Source organism: Eleutherodactylus coqui, chromosome 5 (assembly GCF_035609145.1).
Source record: "Eleutherodactylus coqui strain aEleCoq1 chromosome 5, aEleCoq1.hap1, whole genome shotgun sequence".
Classification (NCBI taxonomy): Eukaryota; Metazoa; Chordata; class Amphibia; order Anura; family Eleutherodactylidae; genus Eleutherodactylus; species Eleutherodactylus coqui.
In genome coordinates, this window is record NC_089841.1 from 145,224,504 (window position 1) to 145,245,689 (window position 21,186).

General features: G+C 44.5%; 1 protein-coding gene across 14 annotated transcripts in view; it reads right to left on the bottom strand.

The window, feature by feature from the left end:
• NCOR2 (nuclear receptor corepressor 2) overlaps positions 1-21,186 on the bottom strand; it is a 364,680-nt gene that overhangs the window by 292,468 nt on the left and 51,026 nt on the right. For all 14 annotated transcript variants that reach the window (XM_066603378.1, XM_066603367.1, XM_066603368.1 and 11 more), the window contains exon 2: positions 8,287-8,348. The gene's annotated coding sequence lies outside the window, so the exon portion shown is untranslated. The remainder of the gene's footprint in view (positions 1-8,286; positions 8,349-21,186) is intronic.

A 21,186-nucleotide genomic window follows, 5' to 3' on the forward strand; every position in this document is an offset into this window, starting at 1 on the left:
AATTCCAAGGCTCTGGCGGGACACCACGAGCCCCACTAAGACCCACTGGGTCGAGGCAGTGAACACGTTGGCCAGATTCGAGGAGATGAGGGCTGAGGAGGATGCTACGGTGGAGAAGTTTTATGCAACATGGAGGCCATGGTTGGACTTTAGGTTGTCACCTGGCCTGGGGGACTGGATCTCCAGGACAACAAATGTGTCGTAAACACCCAGTGCCCTGACAGCCGCCCCCCCCCCCCCCCCCCGCGAGCGGAACGGGCCATGCAGCCCTTCCTCTGGCGCAGGGGACCTCAGATATGATGATACCGGAGCCCACCCACTAATGGAGTTGCCTAACCAGACTATAAGGCTTGCGCAAATAGGTACCCAACAGGCGAGCATAATCCACTACCCGGACCACCCACACCCCATCTCCCTCCCCCCCCCCCCCTAATCCCCCTATGGGCTTCTAGGAGCCTTACCCTTGTTTAACTTTTTGCTTTCATTGTATGTCTCTTTGTTTTGTTCTGTTCCACCTCGCGGTCCCCTATCCCGAGGTGGGACCGACTTCTGTTAATTAAAAGAAAAAGACTGGGCGGAGGCAAGCCAGCAACAAACTCCACGGAGGAGAGGTGGTGGAGTGGGAGAATGGGCGCATCAATAAGTATGTATACGTATCGACTGTACCATTGTATGTGATGCTACTATGGCTTGATTATTGTAACATGCTTGTCCGTCCAAATAAACACTTATTTTCCAAATTTAGTTCAATTTGGAAAATTCTGTATTTCCACTTCTCTGCGCCAAAAACAGGAGGGAGAGAGTGACAAAAAGCCTTAACGCAGGCTAAATGTAGGTGTGTATGAGCCCTAAGGGACTGTTCACATCTCAATATTATCTCCCAGACGAAGGCGTGAGAAAGCCCTAAATATTGAACATTTGGTAACTGGTAACGATCTGCACCAGAAATATCCCTATAAAGTTACTGCTGACCTAGAAGTGGTTTTTGATATTAATTAAGCATCACAACGTGAACCCTTGCGGGGCTTGGGATGCAAGTGAAGCGCTTTCCTTCCTCGGTGTTGTACGGTTATTGATTGCTTCTTATTTTTATTCCATGCTCTAAGCAGACACGCTGTACTTTGCCTGGGTGAAATATGCTTTCCATTAGAAGTAGCTTTTCCATATGGCCATCCAATTACTGGTTTTCCCCAAAGGAAAAAAAAAACAAAAAAAAAACAACACAATCGTGGAAAAGAATTTATATTTCTAGCAATGTGTCACACACTTACACGCTAACCACAAAGTCATGTGTTTTTAAAGTAAATGCAGAAAACGAAGTTAGGTCATAAGTAATCTCATCAATTACAATGAGCTGTTAGTAATTGGCGCACAGAAACAAAAAACAGAAAAATTAGATTCATCTTCTTTGTTTCTCATTTCCAACATAAAATTCAGTTTACAGGGCCAGCATATGTACTATGCAAGACTCACAGGCTTACAATGGGAACAACTACGCAGAACAGGCAGATTACATTACAGTATATGCCTAAAAACAGTGATGCCTGATGTGCAAATTGATATGTAGCAGCTGCCTTCTTCAGGATTATCATCCGGTATGACTGGAGAGCTCCTTTGGTTCTGAGGCTCCGCGATACGTCCAGCTGACTGACACCGCTATAAAAATATTGGCAATGGTGGGGCTGTGGAGTCCGTAAGCCAAACCTTCGACTCTTGAATCCTCAATTTTCCCAAACTCAGACTCCATTATATAGGACTCATTTTTTAAGTGCTAAAACTTACTATATTAAAATAGTAAAATCAGGCTTTTTATCCCCATTAGGATTAAATATTCAAGACATTTAGATTTATTTTATGTTCCATTTATTGGACTACAATTTCAGAACACAAAACTTGATTAAAATTGTAAATATAAAATACACTATTCAGGATTTGTTGCATATTTCCATATAGGAATTTAGGACATTTTTGAAATGTTCTGTTCATTGATATAGTCCTGGAAGGGCATGGAAGGCAACTTAAATAGAGGATTGCAGAATTCTTTCATTGGTAAACCCCTTGACAACATCTAACCAAGTAAAGAATACTTTCAAAGAAGTCCAAGCCTACAATCAAGAAATGCCTTCCAGAATATAAAAAAAATAAAATAAAAAAAATAAATCAAGGGAGGGGAGGGTTATGTCAAGATGCAAACTACAGGTAATACTCAAGAACAGAAATACCACATAAAAGCTAGATAACATCTAAATATGCATATTTATGCAACAAAATTGTTTGCATAGCTGAAAGCAAGATTAATGGGAAGAGAATAGAGTGAAGAAATGTAGACTCAAGATCCAAGACATACTGTACCACAGTACTGGTGCATCTTGTCTCCACCAGAAGTATGGATGGAGACATAGTGAATTAGTATATCCGTCCTGTTAACGCCGCCAAGCTCCTAATTGGCTAGCTAGGGTGGCAGTTTGCCGTGGCTGGAGGGTTAGTCTTAGGCTTACAGGAGTAGCAGTGACAGGACTGATGGAGCCGGCTTCAGGAGCTGGCTAAGGAGCAGCATTAGCAGCAGCAGAGGGAGCGGATGCTGCAGTGTGCTCACCTGTAGCATTGATTCCCAGTGCAGTATCCGGGGAGAGGACAAGGGAGAGCGCCGCAGGAGGAGGACCAGAGGACACACATTCAAGCGCTGATGAGACGGCGGCGAGGAAACAAAGGGCAGTAGCCGGAAGGGGACAAGGGACAGAGGAGGGTGAGTGACAAAAGGCAGGAGGGGAACCAGCAGGGAGCACATACAGAGCGCAAGACATTGCAGGCAAACAGAGGGAAAGTCACAGCGGTGGCCAGAAGCTCACAATTGTTTTGGGAGTGGAAATTTCAGGATGCCAGGAGGGAAGACTCACGGCAGTGGCCAAATGCGCAGATCAACAGAGATGCCAGGGCAGCGGCGAACACAATTGCCTGAAGGCCGAGTATCAGCCAATCTGCTCTTGTGGGCGTCCCCTGGCCCTCCCCTAGAACTTAACCAGGGCAACCCATGTCTCCACCTATTCTTCTGGTGGACACAAGATGCACCAGTACCCTGTTCCACATCATGTCAAACATGGTGGATGCAGTATTATAGCAAGGGCATGCATTACTGCCAATACAATTGGGCCACTCATTTATAATGTGAAGTGGTGTCCAATCAATTCTGCAGAATTTAAGTAGACTGATCGTGAATTTAAAACACACTGGTAAAGCAACCCAAATATCACATATTGATGACCATTTCATATCCAGTATGGTGCAGCACAGAGGCCAATTAATCAAAAGTCTGTCGTTGTGTCTCTAGACCTCATTGTGTACCTGTTGTATTATGGTATTAATATTAATAAGGACATATGTCTGTGCAGCAGTTACTAAAGCAGTAGCATGTCAGCCGTCAACCGTCCAGAGATTCCTGACAGTTAGTAAATATAGAGCACTTTTTTCCAGGGTCCGTGAAAAATATCACAGATTTCCGTTATTTTCTTGAGCAGGGGAGCAGCCGTCACGCAGCACAGAGGCAGGGGATGGTGCAAAGCTGACAGGCGGCTCCTGGGACGCAGTAGAGAGGCGGCGGACCACAAGCGGGGCCTGCAGCAGCATTGGCAACAGTGAACGGGGGAGCGGAGTGAGTGAGCACACAGGCGTGGGGCGGCACAGAGCTGACAGCCGGCTGCCAGGACGCAGCACTGAGGCGGCAGGTGCCCTGCAGCTGCAGCATGTGCATTGATGTGTGCCTGTCCTGCAGCCTTATGAAGAGTACATTCTCTACTTAGGCTTACATTATAACATGTTAATGCTGCTATGATACACCGTTAACATGCAGAATTTACAGCTGATAATGTAAGGCTAAGCACACAAAGTCAGGCTAAGGCTGTAGGGCAGGCACACATCAATGCACACTGTGCTGCTAGGACCTTCGTGTCTTTACCCCATCGGGAGCTAGGGGTGCGAGAGGGGCGTTACTTCCGTCAAACCACTAGCTTCCAGTGGCATCAAGATACAATACCACCCACTCAGGATACAGGTCTTGACTAGAATGTGGTAACAGCTTTGTATTTCTATTTTGTGTGATCTGGCAGTCTTAATTTATTGCCTGGCTTGTATTATATATGACTCAGTAGATCCACTATTGTATTCATTGCTATCCTATTTATACCGTGAATATTTTTATAAGTCCTCTTCCTGCAATCCAGATCCTCATTTTCTCCCATTATACATAAGTTTTTAACTACTATTTTGTTTTGTAATAAAGTTTATCCATTTTAATTATTCTAAGCTCTATGTGTGGATCCATTTTGTGTTCATAATACCCACTGTATCTATCATTTTGCAGGTTACAGTAAATGCTGGAAATGAGTTTCTCTCAATGACCTATACACAAGCACTACTTATAATCTTTACCATTCAGTATAATCTTCTGATCGGTCTGTAAAAAGGTTGTCCATTTGATCTTTTTGGATTATGTGTCCAGGGAAAAAAAAAAAAAAGACTTGCAACCGTTAGCAAATGAGGAGCAGTCTATAACCCAAAATCAACATTTGAAACCACCATGCTCTATGTAAATTATACTATAGTGGACCGATGAGCGATTTATTGCTAGATGATGGTTCTGGGTGTTCTGCATTAAATGATGTCAACCCCTCTCCCTGGCTCTTGATTGATTTCTAGCATCATACTTAAGCCACGAGCCAGGAGAGGGGTTGACAATTGCTTCTTTCAGGGTTTGTGGCCTGGCGAGCAGTACGGGAGGAATCTATAGCCTCTTCCACATGTCAGCATATCCCTGCTGCGCTACAAGTTCAGTGGCTGCACTGAAAAATAGCCTTTAGGCTGGGTTCACACTAGGCGTATTCCCGTCGGAAATCTCGCGGTTTGGCCGTAGCAAAAACCGCAAGATTTCCGCCAGGAGAACCGCCGCGGTTTCAGCCACGGCAGCTTCGAAGCGGCCGCTCGCTTTTCCGTAGCGGCCGGCGCTCCATAGAGGAGAGCGCGGCCGCGACGAAAATAAACAAAAAAAAAAAAAAAGGAAATAGACATGCTGCATCTTTTGAAACCGCGGCTGCGGCGGTCGCAGCCGCGGTTTCAGCCGCACTTACCGCAGCGGATTAGCCGTCCCATGTGGACGAGATTTCTGAGAAATCTCATCCACATGGCTGGCTAATCCCGAGATTAGCGGCCGGCGGCGGATTTGGCGCGGCAAATCCGCCATGTGTGAACCCAGCCTTAACCACCAACCCCTTTTTGCATTTTCGGTCCTCTCCCACCCCCGGTGAAATTCTTGTGTTGTGTGTTTTTTTTTTCTGACAAGGCTCGCCATGCTGCACAAAACAGGTTAGGCCCAATGTCCACGGGCGGATTTGAATTGCAGGTGTCACACGCGGACAATCCGCAGATCAAGCCACCCATAGGAAACCAGGGGGCATAAGCACTTCAATTCAAATCCGCAGGTGTTATTTATGGAGGCCACACACAGAAAAGAAAATGCGGCATACTGCATTATACCGTGGATGGGCTCCATAGACCTCTGCTGATCACTCGCTTCCATAATGCATCAACAATATAATTGTGGATGCATTATAGAATTGTAGGCAGTTTCTGGTTGCTTGAAGACCAAGCAGGGAGGTGGAGAGGAGGGGGAAGGCAGTCACTTTGGGCTTGCGATCTTTTCCGTGCAATCGTTCCGCAGTGCATCCACGATCGCCGGCAAGCATTTAAAAATTATTTCTGCATTGACACGCCCGTCTTCTGCTACGGGAATCCGCACGTGCCGTGGACATGAGGCCTTTCTCTGATAGATCAGATGCAGTGATACCAAATATACGATTATGTTTTTTTATGGTTTCGATTTTTTATTAGAAGTGTGGGAAAGGGGGATTTTCCTAAACTTTTACTTCCTTTTACTATTTCTAATAAGTAATTTTTTTTTTTTTGATTTTTTTAAATCTTGAACTTGCGATTGGTGTATAAATGTAATACCATAGAGGCTCACAATCCCCCTCCATACAAACCCCTAACGCACAGGGCATAAATTTACATCCTGTTATTAATGGGTTAAAGGGGTTGTCCACTTGTAGACTACTAATGGCCAGGGTTTGTTTTGTTTAAACAATTTTCATTGAAAGTTTCAGTCTACAAAAGAGTAGCAGTATGATAAATCATGCTGGCATATTATAAATGAGTTATCACATAGCAATATTTCATCTGGTTTGATAAACGATACCAAGTGTTTCAATATAACCGCCTTTCATTGCTGTATGTCTGGTAGTGGCAATCCGCTGGTAACAATGGCCATGTTTGTATGTGATCACGCGATTGTTGAGTCCATAGGAGCCAGTTGGCAGATGAGAGCACCGATAGCCGCATGCATTGGCAGGACGCAGTTTTGAAAGGACGGTTCTTGATTCATAAATCAGACATCTTGGCAAGAGTTTTGGTTATTCTTGGAATTTCAAGCAACCAATATGAAATAGACTCCTGTAGAAATGGCCATTCTTAAGCAGCGCCCCCCCTCTGCTTCTACACCCGGCTGCGTTCTAACTGTATTCACTAAAGCGCTTCATGAGTTTCTACCCAGGAATTCAGGCACAAGCTTTGTAATTGTATCTGAGAGTTTCCGGACTGTCTCAGACACTATGCATTACATAAGACTTCTCGACTGTATTCTAGCCAGAAGTAGAAGTGTTTTCCCCAGCCCTGGAAGCAACTAATTATTCCTTTGTTACCATGGTAACAGTGGCGGCTTTCCAAATGCCTCTAGGAGTTGAAAAACTACTTAGGACTTTTAATAGCTCCGTCTCTTCAATCACCTCTAATTATCAGTCCTCCTATGTGTAACCTACTTTCTCTACAAGCGCTGCGCGGACTTGCCATTTCATTTATAAATAGCAGCGTTGAGATGCGCAACCTTGAAAGGAGACCGTGGTGTCTACAGTCACCCGCCTGCTTCCACACATTATCACGTCAGGCCTTATCTGGCCCCATCATGAAGTACTCCATCAGGTCATCGCAGCAGAATGTATATGTATACTCATAACAGACAAATAAATGACTGACCTCCCCCTGTTGGTTCGCAAGCCGAGAGCATCTTCTCTGCAGACAAGACACAGGCTTTAGTGGTGGCCTAAAAGGGAGACCTCTGGAACTGGGCCTCTACCACTTAGGCCGGGCCCACACGAACGGGTCGGACACAGCTTGCGGATATCTGCAGAAGACCAGTAAATAATCACGGAAACTAATTCCGTAGGGTCGCATATGTTTGCGGTTTTCTGCATAGATGTACGCGTACGGACAGGTCACTTTCGGCTCGCGGATATCCGCAGCGTAAGACCTGCGTATGATCATAATAACTGCGAATGGTCTGTTATGCGTGCAGTTTTTCACGTATGAACAGCGTATCATCTGCATGGCAGAAAAATTGCAAGCAGGAAGTAGCCCAATCCCCCGGAAACACCCTCTATCGCTCAGGCGACATTCTCTCATGCTGTCATGGTGAGATGTTCTGAGAGCCTTCAGAATGGGATATGGTTCTCCAGGCTTGGCTGGTTCTATACTACTTCTTTTAGAAGTAGTATAAACCACTTCTTGTTGCGGAAGAGCCCAGAAGAATAAGCGGAGGTTGCAGACAGTCTGGATGGTTGTGTTGCTCCCCAGACTTCGTCCTGCATCGTCTGCCCACAAATTCCTGCTTTCTTTATACCAATTGTATCTGGTCTCCTAGCAACTTGCGAGTGAATCCGCATCCATACATCGTGTGAATTGCATATGTGCTGCGGATCAAACATCCATAGATAGCAATGGAGCCCATACACACAGAATCCATGGTAAAATGGAGCACGAAAGTCCATGCTGTTCAATGCCCTTGCTGATCAGCTGATTCCTGGGTCCGCTGTCACTAGTCAGCACAGGAAGCAGAAAGTGCTGACCATAGTGCAGCAGCCTGGGTTGATATTACAGGAGCAGCTCCCATTGAATTCAATGCACAAACCTCCACTTTTGTTTGCATTATTAGCTGCAATGGGATTCAAAAATTTCCACAACTGGTATATTACATGAGAGAAGAGAGGACTGTTCACCCGCCAACCATTCTGAGAAAGAACCGTGAATGTGTTCCTTACATAGGGCTGGAAGAGGATCAATGGGAAGAATTAAGGGTGCAGATGTACTGTAGATTTTAAAATTGCTGATATTGCAATATATCTATATATCTGCGAATTTACTTGCAAAATGAAGCAGAAACAATTAGTGCCAAAACGTTGTACCTACCATCGAGGACCATCACTCTACATGCGGCTTTGCTGGATTGTTCTGATGAACAGAAGGGAGATCTGAAAAGAAGAAGATAAAGCTAAGTGTTTTCACAGCCAACAAGAAATTTCTCACCGTCTATCAGGATATTACAAAATTGTAATTAATCTGGCGCCAATAGTTGAAATTGCAGTGTTTTGTAAAAACATAAGCAAAAAGGATAAGTAATCTGTCCGGAAACACAAGCTTAAAAACCCACCACCACGGTGAAGGTAGTAATCCCCTGTGTGGGACCACATCCTGCCTGAAACCCTACAGCACAAATGGCTCGAAGAAGTTATGAGCTGAACGCGCAAACGTTTTACCGTCACATCCAGCAGCAGGGGATACTGCCCTGCACGCTCTGTGGTCTAGGTCTGACTTATGTGGATCGGGGTCCGTAAATAAAATGCTCCCAAACCGCTCATCCAAAACTGTGGCAATAATATGCAGTATACAGCAAATACGCATGTAACATGCATTTGTTAAACCTCCCATAGCCTATAATAGGCGTAGTATGCACCAAATCAGGACAGGCTGCTTTTTTTTCATGCATATGAGAAAAACGCAGGTCTGATTGGCCCAATGTAATTCAATGGGCTTTTAGGATGGTGTATTGGGTGACACAATTTTGACGTGATATCGCTACGATTTTTCTCGCACCAGTGGTCCATGCGATAGCACTGTGTTTTCTCACAGCGATAATGCTATTTCGTGTCGCTATAAAGTCGTGGGACTTTGTAAGGTGGGGGGTTTGAAGTATAGGCCCTAGCATAAAAAATAAGCCCTAGCTATAGTAAAAAACATTTTACCTAAGAGGTGCTGTCATCTCTGGCTCGTCTTGTTCCCTGAAGCACCCTGGCATTAGTCTCCAGTTTTCTGCCACCCCTTCCTGGATTGGAGGATCCCAATCCCCGCCTCCAGGAAGAGATGGCTGTCATTGACTGAGCCATGGCACTCGTGAACCAATCACAGACAATTTTCCCGTGATGTGACAGTGCTACAAATTGCATGTAAGTGGAGCCCATGGTTTCCCATGGGCTCTTCCATACAAGTGAGGTTTTGTAGCCTGCTACATTGCGAAGCCTACAAAATCGCGGCAAGCTCTATATAGCAGTGATTTTTTTTGTAGCCCATGTTTCCCTATTGAGCCTCCTTGGTTATCGCCTCATAGGACAAGTGCAATTTTCGTGTGATGCAAAATCTTCTTTTTAACATTAGAAAAGCCTATTAACTTTCTCGCTACAAATTTAAAAAAAAAAAAAAAAAACCCACGCACAATTTTTATCATGCAAGAAGATTGCGGGTAGCAGCGATGTGATGCTACTTTTCCAAGAAAAGCATGACTGAGGCTACAAAATCCTTTGTACATAGCGATATCATCGGCGCCCGTGTGGATGTGGCCTTAGGCAAATAAGGGAGATGGAATAAATCCTCCACAGTGCCACCTATTGAAAGGCAGCATTCCTTCAAGCCAAAGTGAGACTTCTTATACAATGACTGGGAATTCAAAGCAAAGCCAGACTCCATGTAAAAGTCTAACTTTGGCTTGAAGGAATGCTGCCTTTCAATAGGTGGCACTGTGGAGGATTTATTCCATGTCCCTTATTTGCATATTACCCAGAGGAGCGTGCGTGGCCATTTGAGTCTCCTCACCTAGTTTATAGTATAGTTGCTCTCCCTAAGGAGAAAAGTGGCCTTAAGCGCATAAAAAGTATGTACATAATACGCAGCCCACATGTGCCGTGTGAGACCTTACAGTACAAAAAGGGAGGTTGAAGAAATTCATTCTGGCTTGATGCCAGACAGACGCTCATACAGAATAAAACCCAACTTATCCCATCCCCAGTTATCAAGGACACAGCCTAATGACTTCTCCTGTCACATCACCCCTACGTCTAGTTACGTAAGCTTCCAAGAAAGGTGCAAAGACAGCAATTACTCAGCTCACAAATGCAGCACCAAAATAAGGGTCTGGAACATTGTGACAGCGTCTGAATCACAACCAGAGATTTCTTCACTGAGCAGCCTGGAAAAGGGAAGAGACAACTTCTCTCTTTAAACACCCTCCTTCCTCCCTCAATTCAATATTTATATTACTTACAATTCCGAAGAACAGCGCTGGAAGGAACTAAGTATTCTGGGGAAGAACTCTTACAAAACAGAAAACCACAGCACAACTCTTTTTTTCCTCTAGTGATAGCCATAAATTAGGAAGAAATAGGAAGAAAAGATTTCACCACCCCCAAAACCTCAATGTCAAATTCTAAAAAGGTACAAAATACATACAGCACATTATGAAACACAGTTCTTGCCGTGGTCAACACGACTGATGTACAAGCGGAGTCCAGAAGAATGGTGCTTTCATACATGGAAGTGGCAGACCAGAGAAGATAGAATGTACCTTACAGATGTGGGTGTTGTTGGTGACCGATTTCAAGTTGGTAATCCAGCACCTGCGATGATGTGGGTCAGACGGCCTCCATTGACTTCAATGGAGGCCATATGCACGGGGTCCGCAGCAAAATAGTACATGCTGCAATTTGTCCTCTGTTTCCAGAATATGCAATTCATATCCGCAAAATGTGAGCGAAAAAAAACATAACCTTTCAATGTGTAAAAGCGTAAGATACCAATAAGACCAGTGGCACAAGACCGGATTTGAATTGCAGAATCTGCGATAGTCACTCACGTGGATGAGTCGCAGTATTCCGCACACCCTGTAAGAATAAGGGCTAATGTCCACAGGTGGGTTTGAACTGCAGAATCCACGCGGGGTACCCGCAGACCAAGCTGTTCATAGGGAGACATGGGAGTCCACAGCTTAATTAAAGCATGCGGATTTGTTTTGCAGAACTTCTGGTCCAGAAAACAAATCGCAGCACGCTCTATTTTGCTGCGGATTCCGCAGGGACGGCTTTTATTGAAGTAAATGGTAGTCGTCCGATATGCGGCACACCCGCAGCTGTCACTGCAGACGTGCCATGGATCCCGTGGAAAAGCAGGAGATTTCGAGAGAAAAAATAAAAATCTCCTCTGCGCATCTGCGGGGCGCCCACCCACATCCACAGAGAAGACAGAAGATCCGCACAGCCACATAGTGGATCCAGAAGAGCAAGTAATGTCCTCTTGCCACGGGCAGGGTGGGATTCCGCTGCAGAATGGAAGCAGTCTGACCTGTGGCCCACCCGCAATTGACATTACAGATAGGCTGTGGGGTACACGGGTCATCGCCTAGCAACGGCTAAAAACAGATTTTTTTTTTTTTAAATTGAAAAATCTGTACTGCGCATGACCAACAACGAGCCACCGCGGTCATCCGCAAGAAGAAAACATGGATGCAGGGTCGCCGGCCTAACTTAAAATTACTTATATGTTGAGTCTGATTTAATTGTATACACAGAAACTGGGAACAATACACAGACAATGGTAGAGGGGAGGCAGGAGGAGGGGGTAACATGGTAGTCAGTGTCAGTCCAGTATACAGATGGGATAGAACTAGTTCAGCTAATCGATGCCGAGTAGGTCTGGAAGGCAAGGGCCCATTGCACACCCGGGTGCAACACTCCATGGTCTCTCTGACTTGGAACCAACTAGAGTAAGATCATTTAGTTTATGGCCTCAACCCACTTGGCTCTAGAGGGTGGAGTATGGGACTTCTATAATCTGGGGATAATTGGTCTCCTAGCCAAAAGACTGAACTGAAGTAGACCGGTCTTGTGTGTTGAGATAAAGCCTGGAATCAGATCGCAGAGACATCTCTGGGTTTATTAAATAAAGGAACCGCATGAAATGTCGTATATAACCGGGCCCGAAAAAAGGGCAGTCCCACCAAATGTGTAATAAACAGCCTGGGGAACTCCGACAGCTTCAGCGGGACTTTGAGATTTGTGTGTAACATTTATGCAATCCAGTTGGGTTTTATACCATCAGGATAGAAGTTTATAGTTCAATTTCCTGTAGTCTACATGATACTGATAATTTACGGGTCAACAAGATGGATTTGGACAACAGAGCCTTTCCAAAACTTTTCCCTAGGTGTCTTTCCCATGATTGCACAAAACTAGGACCAGACTCCTCTACACTCTTGTAGACCAAGGAGACCGGGTGCATTAAAGCAGTAGGGGAGAAACACTTGTTCCCAGGACGAGAGTTACTCCAGGAGGGGGGCAAGAATATGTTAAAGCTGCAAAGCTGATGGTACTGGAGCCAATAACAAGCCCGTGCTCCAGAGGGGCCAATGATGTCAACCAAGGTTTTCAGTCTTCACGCATATTAACTGCCACTGAAAGGGGGAAGATGGACCGAAGATGGGCTGCCTCCTTTTTGGAAAGAGTAGCGTTAAGAACTTCAGATTTCTGGATATTTGACTAAAAATTACTAAAAATTTACCAAATCTATTGAATTTCTGTAAAATAACTGGAAGCCCTACCCTAGGGGACAAATCATATATGAGGAGGTCACCTGCAAACAATGAGCGTTTGTGCACCGTAGAGCCCGCCTTCAGGTCCTTAAAGGGGTTGTCCCGTGAAAGCAAGTGGTGTTAAGCACTTCTGTATGGCCATATAAATGCACATCGTGCATTAAATATTGGCCATACAGAAGTTATAAACTTACCCCCTCCGCTGTTGGCGTCCCCGTCTCCATGGCGCCGGCCAAAGCCTTCTTCTGCCGGGATTAGACGCGCTTGCGCACTCTGCCCTCTTCTGTCCGGCTCTGGCGTGCTCGCGCCGCAGAGACCTGTGCGGCGCGAGCACGCCGGAGCGGCCCCTTCAGTGCAAGCGCGTCTAATCCAGGCAGAAGGCGGCTTCGGTCGGCGCCATGGAGACGGGGACGCCAACACCGGAGCAGGTAAGTGTATAACTTCTGTATGGCTCATATTTAATGCACAATGTATATTACAAAGTGCATTAATATGGCCATACAGAAGTGCTTAACCCCACTTGCTATCGCGGGACAACCCCTTTAATAGAGGCGTTCTGCTGTAGTACATTTGCCAAGGATTCCATTTCCAAAATGTAGAGGAAGGGGAAAAGGGGGCGGCCCTGTGTAGTCCCTTTCCTAATCTGGAAAAGGTCAAAGAGGGAATAATTGAAAACGTGCAGTAGGGTGGTTGTATAGAGCCATAATGCATTCTTTTATATGCTCCCTTAAGCCTATCCTTTTAAGGGTAGCTTCTAGAAAAACACCTTTTTCAGCATCTACTATGGAGACAGAGGGTCCCCTGCGAGGCACTCTCTAGCAATTAGGGCGAGGGATTTGATAGCATAATTTTTAGCCTCTCAGCCTGGAACGAACCCCACTTTATCCTATTTGAGAGAGATGGAATGAAGGGTTGCAGGTGAAGGGCCAAGATCATAAAATATAACGGAGGTTTATCAATAAAATAGGTCGGAAATAAATACAGATGGAAGGGTCTTTCCAGATTTTGAAATTACAGTGATACGAGTCTGTAAATCCTGGGAGGAAAGAGAACAACCCCTTGATATCTCATTGAAAGCTCCAAGTAAAAATGGGTTTAGAAGTTTGCCAAAAATTCTATAAGACCTCGAGGTGAAGCCATCAGGTTCCAGGCTCTTGCCCACCTTGACATTTTCTAATGTTTTTGTATAACAGAAGCCCTTCCTTTGAATGTCTTCTTGCATCCCATCATCTCCCTCTTAGGACTGCTGACTTGGGCTTGGTAGAAGCCTGTGTGCGATTAGAAAAGCAGGAGTGTAGGAACTCTGAACACTAGCATTTTACCTGGCCAGTGGTAAGTCACGCCCCCCCATGTAAGGTCACTTTAAATGATGGTTGCATTGACTTCCTTGTAGGAAGTCTGAAAGTAGTGCCGACTACATGGGGGAGCAGATGAAGCCAAGTGTGCGCCTCAGCCCAGTAATCCTACTCCCACACATCTCAGCACTCATTAAAGAATTTCAGCTTCTCAGCTGCTTACTTACAAAGAGACATTTCACCCCAGATGAGTCAGCAGTAATCTCATGGCAGTCTCTGCTCCACCCATCAAATTTCACTTCTCAGTCACAGATAACAAAAGCAGTCAGTCATTCTAAAAAGGGAAACTATCCCAAAACATGTACTGCTTATGCAAACAGTCATATCACAATGTTAGCACATCAGAAGACAGGAATCCCCAACACAGATATGAAGTGTGACAAGTGACCAGCACCCAGATATGCCATGATTGGCATATGCCTCCCGAGAATTTGGCACCTCTGTATTCTTTTGGGCAAAATTAATTTTGCAAACACCCTTTAAATCATAACTAAAAGGATCAAAAATGTATGAAAAGTCTTGTTCACACTGGGATTTAACCCTTTCCAGTGCAGGGTTAGACCTCATCCGACATGGAGATTTCCCTGCATAGCTCCCATGTCGGACGAAGTCCAACACACATCTCTAACACTATGCAGAGGAGTAGAGGTCCTACATCGGAGGGCTCTTCTGCATACATACATTACAGTATGCAGAAGACTGGTCCAACATTAGATCTCTCTCCTGCATACTGTAATATACATATATTATACTAGCCGATATACCTGGCTTTGCCTGAGTTAATTTGGTACAGGTGATTATGTGTTATTCACACAGGAAATTTAATTAAGTCGTGGTTATTTCAGAAGAACTAAGGAATTAAATATGTATACACATAGAGCACCCTTAGATTCTCCTCAGACTGCATGTACAGATGTTCCTCTGCAGAATGTGCCACCCCTCCCATTCTCCTCACTTTTTACCCTTAAAAAGGTAACACCCCTTTTTATTCAAATTTAACCCCAGACTGCAGCCTGCAGCCCTTTCTTAGCCTTAAAGGCATGCTCCATCCCTACAGGCTATGGCCGCTTTGTTATGTACTTTACAGCCTTTCAGCATATACACATAAGAGGTGAGGTAGGTTCTCCTCAGCATATACACATTAGGTGGTGAGGTAGATTCTCCTCAGCATACACACATAGGAGGTCAGATAGAGATGAGGTAGATTCTCCTCAGTATACACACAGAGATGAGGTAGATTCTCAGTATACACACAGAGATGAGGTAGATTCTCCTCAGTATACAAATCATTTCCCTAGGCTTTATGGTTTCTAAGAAAGAACTGTCATGTATGGCGGATTTTCACGCTTATGAGAGAGGGGAAAAAAAAAAAAAAAAGCATGTCTTATTTTTCTGCGATGTGTTTTTTTTTTTATCTCCCATGTTTCCCCATGGAGCCTTTTTATCGCAGCAGAAAGCATGAACTTGTGATTTTCGTGTGATGCATTTTTTAACATTAGAAACTCGATCGACTTCTGCGCTAAAAAAATTGCGGCAAAATTGTGCAAGAAAATCCCGAGTCGGTAGCGATGTTTGTGACAAAAAGCAGCGCTAACCTTCAAAAATCATGGGGGAAAAAGGCCAAGATTTTGTGGCGATTTTCTTGTGGCGATATCACAATTGCCAGCATGAAGGAGCCCTTAAACAAAAACAAGTTCAGCTGAGGCCGCTGCCTTCTAGACGCATGTGAACAGTCAGCTGTGATCACTTAACCCTGTGCTGGCTGCTTGCACTCCTAGCCATAGGTCAGCGGGAAGCATGCATCAGTCTGACTGCACACTAGATAAACAATATCAGTCCCTAAGAGTGTGCAGACTCTTCAAGTGTTCCAACCTGCAAGCAACTGTATTTACTTAGATACTTCTGCACTAAAAAGAAGAGTACTTTGTGTCAACAGACACTCTCTAAACAGGTACAGAGTGTTTGCACTGGCAGGCGCTGCGCCATGTCCCCTGGGTGCTCCGTCGTGAGCAGTAAAGCTTTCTATTCTACAGCTGAAATCCAATGAATTATTTCCAGCTCTCACTTGGCATTATACATTACAGCAAAGCTTCTCCGTGTCCCCCGGTGCGGTTCACATTCTGCTACAGCGTCTGCATAGCAAGAAGTGCTTACAATACTCACACTACAAAACACATTGTACCCATTTATTTCTCTGCATCATAAATAATATTGACAGAGACAAATGTTACAGCAGGCTGAACTCTAGACTTCAGGGTTTTGGATGGAAGACTTTAGTAACGTGTACCTTTATTAAAATGCAGATATGTCAGACATATCCGCCTGTCATCGGTGGCGCTCCTCTGAGTAATACAACCGCATTCAAGGCTACGGGGGATTGTGTTAATATTTACCGCGCACGTCTTCCGAAATGCAGAAAGCTCCAAGTTAAAAGTCAAAGGGCCGCTAATTCAAAGTGGTAGGTCTCCAATACGTCAAGAGTTTGATAAAAGCGGACGTTTCATGATAACAGTCGACCTTTCACGGTTTTTGCAGTTCTCGTCTCAGGTGTATAGGTTTGTACATAAAAGTCACATGAAATGACTAAACAGATGTATTTAGAGAACAGTACACAGAGGTGATGTCGCCTGTGGAAATGCAGCAGAATCTCCGCACAGAACATTTGCAAGATTTGCACTTTTAGCCACATGGATGAGATTGTAACAAGTTTCATCCTCCAATGAGGAAAAGATCTGCACGGAACAGACTTCGGCTGCAGATGTTAAATCCACGGTCCGGCCCTTTGCAATGCGGCAATCCACACCGTCTGGAGAACACGCAGAGGATGTGATCTGTCAGCACATACCCTAGGGCCAGGTTCACACATGGTTGGATTCCACATGAGAGGCCCGCAGTGGCACCTATATGCTTCTGCATTGTGGATGACTGCGGCGGCTCGCTGTTGATCATGCGCACTACAGTGTGTTGTTGTAAGGTTTGTATTTCCCATGCAGTCACCTAGCGAAGATGTGGATAGTCGCAGCTCATACACAATGTTATTAATTGGTGTATAGGCTGCGGGTGGGACTGCCTTCATTGACCTTAATGAAGACCATCTCTGCGGAGTCCGCAGCAACATAGAGCATGCTGCAATTTTTCCTCCGCTTGCAGAATACACAATTTGTATCCACAATTGTGAGCGGAAAAAACTATTACAGAGTGCAATTTGCTGCAAATCCTATTGCAGAGTCCATGCGGGTAAAGCCAGCCTAACAGAATACAATCAGAAGGTGCGGCACACTAAAGCTTAAGTGAATCACAATAGCTGCGTTCAAATGAATGTTCCTGTGCAGTGAAATACTGTATAGTCAGCAGTAGTTTCAGGGTAACACAGTGAAATGGGGCACTTTTAAAGGGTCACTTTGGTGAAAACACATTTTTTCCCATCCCTGCCCCCTCCGCAAATTGTCTATCACTCTGGAAGTCTCCTCTGTATATTCCAGCCACTTCCATGAAGTGCAGCCCCTTGTCTGATGCTTATCAAGCACCATGTTGAGCAAGTGATTTTTTTATTTTTTTTGCTTTCACAATTATCCACTATTATAAGTGTGTGATCAACATCAGTAAGTGTGCCCCCTGCTGGCAGTGTTTGGCATCATGTAACAGCATTACACAAACTGAGAATCTGACTAGAAAAGGAATCCATAAGTCCAAGCAGAGATGAGATCACATGACCATCTAAGAAGAAGAAAAGAAAAAAAAAAGAAGATGCCAAGTGTTTCAGATAGAAATAACTAACCAAAGTGACATTAGCATACTTATATGTAATGGAAGGGAAGAGGGGATAACTAATGAAAAAAAAAACAAACAAAAAACATTGGCGTGGCCCTTTAATAGTACATGATTATCACATATCACCTATGCTCTCAGAGTTTGGTGTGCCAAAAGGTGCACTGCTTTATCTGCAAGTTACTTCCTTGATAATAGTTTGTCTAGACAGGGCATTATAAACGATAAAAGTGGAATTTTAAAAAGGTTAAAAAAGTTTTCATTCTTTCAGGATTGACTACAGTGTCAGGGAATCCAAAGTCTGGCATCCAGGCACAAAAGGTAGTGGGTCTTTATGGCTGCCCATGGTGTTTATGTGCCAGACTACAGGGGACCGAGGTGATAATGAGTTAATGGGACCATCAATCAATTCATAATGGTACAATCCTGCGCACTAATACAGCCACACAAGCATAGCTGGGATTAAGAAGAAAAGGCCTGAAATAAAAGCCATTAAACTAGCCGGTGGATGAATTAAATTATGGTTGGCAACATTTTTTCTTTCTTCTCACAGGAAACAAATATGAAAGCATCAGGAAAGGTAATGATTCCTAATATACTGGGTGACAGTTCACACTTGAGTTATATACTTAAAGGGAATAGAACACTTTCTTACTAATTAAAACCAGATAGTGACACACATTCCTTTTTCTAATCTATTTTTATTTTCTGAAGGGCGGCATCTCGTATTAGATGCAGAGAGCTGCTTTACAGCAGACTCATAGGCCATTCACACCATGGACAGGAGGGGACCCATTGACTGAAATAAATAAGAATCTTGTTATTCATAGCGCCAACTTATTCCGCAGCGCTTTCAGGTAATTTATTTATTACCCCCCACCAAGCTGGGTACTCATTTTACCAACCTCGGAAGGCTGAGTCAACCTTGAGCCAGCTACCTGAACTAAGTGGGGATTGAACTCCCAACCTTCAGATAGTGAGTGAGAGTTTAGGACTGCATTTCTGCTGCCTTAACACTTTGCACTACACATGGCTTTATGGGCATGATCCTCGCTCTGAAATGCTTGACACTTTTCCCATGTAATATGGCTTTAGGCATTTTCTGTGACCTGTGCAGGGAGGGGGAGCAGGTAAACTGTGACCACCACCTATTGTGAAAGGTGACTCCTAGATATAGATACACAGAATCCACCATTTATTGTAATAAGATATGTGAGGAGGTGTACAGAACAGGAATTTTCAAATTATTCGGTTTAGGGCCTTTTTACATGGGACACTTATTCAGAAAAAACAAAACACACCGCTGATTGTGGGAGTTTGAGCGATCATAGATCAGTGTAGACATGGTCAGTGATTGAATGACCAGCCAGAATTTGTTGGATTCTTGTTCGTTGCTCACATTATCCAGGCATAAAAATAAACCCGTCACCTGTTCGCATGTCAGAGTGTGAAACGCAATTGTTTAGCCATTCATATTCACTGGCACACCGAATATAAACTGAACGATCTGCATAAACAGGCGGCATGAGAACTCTTATCGTTCATGTGAAGGATTGATCGCTCTGTGTAGAGCCTTAGAATCCTCTGACATCCACAGAACTCTTATCTTGATGCAACAAGTGACGATCGGCCACCACTCCAATCATTTCAAGGAGAGCGCCGGATATCACCAAGGGCTTCAACTGGCCATTTTTAGTGCTCTCACTGAAATGAATGGAGCATTGGCCAAGGATGTGTGCTGTCACTCCATGCATTTTGACAGTCTCTTCGCTGGCGGTGTCCGACATGGCCATGGGCATAGGGCCTTCCACAAGACTTTTAGGATGAATGACTAATTAAAAGCAACAAATCATTGTGGAAACCAGTATATGCATTTAGAATGCTTCCATTCTGAATGGATGTTAAATAGATTCATTGGTTTTCCAGAATTTTTTTAACCCCTTAAGAACACAGCTCTCTTCACACTCCCCACATTTTCTACCCCACTTAAAAAAAAAAAAAAAAAAATGCTTTTATTGATCCATCCACGTAGATGTCTAAGGGTTTTTTTTTTTTGCGGTATGAGTTGTATTTTTCAATAGTACCATGCAAAAAAACTTTTACAAAATTCTAAGTGCAATGGAAGAAAAAAAAAAAAAAAAGCACAATTCCACTATTTTGGTAATGGGGGGAGGGGTGGGCGGTCTTGTTTTTACTGTAAAAATTAAGATAACTTTATTGTATGGGCCACTGGCATGGATTGATTAGAAATCTACAATGGCAGCCCTGGGGCTTTTAGAAGGCCTTCGGCTGCCATGGTGGTCGAACAGCACTGCAAACCGGGACATTTAAATACCACTGTCAGAATCTGCATTTACAGGGTTACCAGCCACAATCAGCGGGAGTGCTGATCGCTGCTGTTACCGACAGGTGTCAGCCGGCACCCACATACTATGGAGAGGGATCGGCTCCCAATTCCCCTCCATACAAGCCCTGAACACTCGTGATGTAACAGCACAGAGCGCTAAGGGGTCAAATGGCTGGAGAACCTTGTAAGAGAAAAGAAATATTCGCCTCCTTTAGTGGCTCCCTTTCTAGCGCTGGAGCCACATTCTAAGCCCTACTAAACCCAGGAGAATTTAGCTGCCGTCAAGAGCCATTTACTGTGCACGTCACCACTTAGCCATATTACGGGCTTCATTAGCCATGCCAAAATAGCTGCCAAAGACTGACTGCTTGAACGGTTACATGCACAAGAACCACAGCCAGCTGCTTCCGGGTTTAGAGCAGCAGAAACAAGCCCTCAAGGAGAGCCGCTGAAGCAGGTGGGCATTGCTTATTTTACACGGTTCCAGGGCCATATTTTTTCTTAAAAGGGGTTTTCTGGGCAAATGCTATTGAAATCAATGAGCCATCCTCAGTATAGTTGTCAATAGTAGATTTCTGGGGGTCCGCCACTCGGAACCAATAGGAGCGAAGCCACCCGAGACTTCCTGCTCCAACCCTGTTGTGGACGTTCAGCCCCACTGCACCAACAGCGGGCTGGATGATCAGCTGATTGCCAGGGATCCCAAACGGTGGACCCCTGGAGATCGACTATGGAGGACCTATCCTGAAGATAGATCATTAATAGCATTTACCCATGGTATCATGACTATGGTATACAAGTATAATCTGTCTGTACCCCGCAGAGATCATAACAGTGACTATAGACATTCTTGGCCCCCACATTTGTCATATGGAATCCCATGACACTACAGTGCTAGAATCCATTACGTCAGTATTATACACTGACAGGCTAGCTGTACATTTTACCGTATGCCCAAGACCATATCAGAGTACGGCAAATAAAAA